This window comes from Schistocerca gregaria, unplaced genomic scaffold (assembly GCF_023897955.1).
Source record: "Schistocerca gregaria isolate iqSchGreg1 unplaced genomic scaffold, iqSchGreg1.2 ptg000224l, whole genome shotgun sequence".
Classification (NCBI taxonomy): Eukaryota; Metazoa; Arthropoda; class Insecta; order Orthoptera; family Acrididae; genus Schistocerca; species Schistocerca gregaria.
This window is the reverse complement of record NW_026061744.1, coordinates 3057692-3059262: the sequence shown is the minus strand read 5'-3', so window position 1 is coordinate 3059262 and position 1571 is coordinate 3057692. Positions and strand designations below refer to the sequence as shown.

Sequence of the window (1571 nt, the reverse complement as noted above, 5' to 3'; positions counted from 1 at the left end):
GTAGTTGCATTTTTTAAAGGTGTACTTGTCTAGACTCTTGGAACAGAAAGTTTTTTTTTAATCCGTGCTTTACAAAAGTTTCTACAGTCCATTGTTTGAAGCAGTGTCACGGCTGCCATGAGCCGCGCGGGGTACCCGCCATGTGTCCAACGCCTTGTCACGGTTCGCGCGGCTCCCCCTGTTGGAGGTTCGAGTCCTCCCTCGGGCATGGTTGTGTGTGTGTTGTCCTTAGCATAAGTTACTGTAAGTAGTGTGTAAACATAGGGACTGATGGTTCAAATGGCTCTGAGCACTTTGGCACTTAACATCTGAGGTCATCAGTTTCCTAGAACTTAGAACGACTTAAACCTAACTAAATTAAGGACATCACACACACCCATGCTCGAGGCAGGATTTGAACCTGCGACCGTAGCGGTCGCGTGGCTCCCGACTGAAGCGCCTACAACCGCTCGGCCACATCGGCCGGTCTATCATGTATTCTAGAAGAGTTGCAAGGTCGTCAGTGGCGCCTGTTCTTTCGAGAGCAGTTACTATCTTCATATCTATGGTTAAACGTTACCCAGCCATTGACCTTCGTCTGTGCGAATGCGCACAGGTTGCCGGAACTCTTACGGGAATCGTCACCTTAGTGTGAGCCAGTAATGAGTGGATGGACAAATACCTATTAAGTACATTACGTATGCGGATTGTGGACGGTTGGGGATGTGAGTCTCACGGGAAGCGTGCGAGGGATAAATTCCTGCAGTCGTGCTGTTCATGTGTGCCCTCGATGGCTCAGATGGATTGAGCGTCTGCCTTGTAAGCAGGAGATTCTGGGTTCGAGTCCCAGTAGGGGCACACTTTTCAGCTGTCCCCATCGAAGTATATCAACAACACCTGTCGGCAGCTGAGGGTTTCAATTAATTATCAGTTGTGAAGGTGATTCGATGAACCCTTTGCCAGGCACTTAAATGTGTTTTGCAGGGTATCCATATAGATGTAGATGATAACTCGTCCCGTGTCGCACGTGCTCAAAATGATTCATACTGCAGAATGCATGCAAACATACTCACCGAAAATACGGACGAATATCAAGTGCAGGCTGCCGAGTGCTTCATATCCAGCTTTGACAGATCGGCTTTTCCTGCCAAGAAGAACAGGAAGTTGCTGTCTAGGAACAATCAGAGGTAGAGGAAGGGTTGATAAATACTCCTTGACTTGCAGACTAAACGTAAATAACGAAAATACATTTTTGGTAAAAATTGGTCAAAACATAATCGGTTGCCCTCCGTATTGGATTAGCTGTTTTGAATATTGAAAATCTGACTTCAGATTCGTTTTCAGCGACATTAAAAATATATATGTAACACTCAGTTCATGCAAATCGAAGTAATAATATAACTAAATGTTTTCCCTAAACTTTGAACACTTTTTTTCGGGTAACTATTTTCTCAGAACGGCATGCAGCATAAATTAAAAGTGGTTCGTTCTCTTAACATCTGCCTCTGACCCCTAAAAGTAAACACTTTTCTTAGGAACTTATAGCTATAATATGACATTTGTTAATATTAACTAATTTTTGTGTAGGCATA

General features: G+C 44.1%; 1 non-coding gene across 1 annotated transcript; it reads left to right on the top strand.

The window, feature by feature from the left end:
• Nucleotides 1-762: 762 nt before the first annotated feature.
• On the top strand, nucleotides 763-837 carry Trnat-ugu (transfer RNA threonine (anticodon UGU)). Its single transcript has one exon. It is a non-coding gene; the product is annotated as a tRNA-Thr (tRNA).
• The last annotated feature ends 734 nt before the right edge of the window (nucleotides 838-1571 follow it).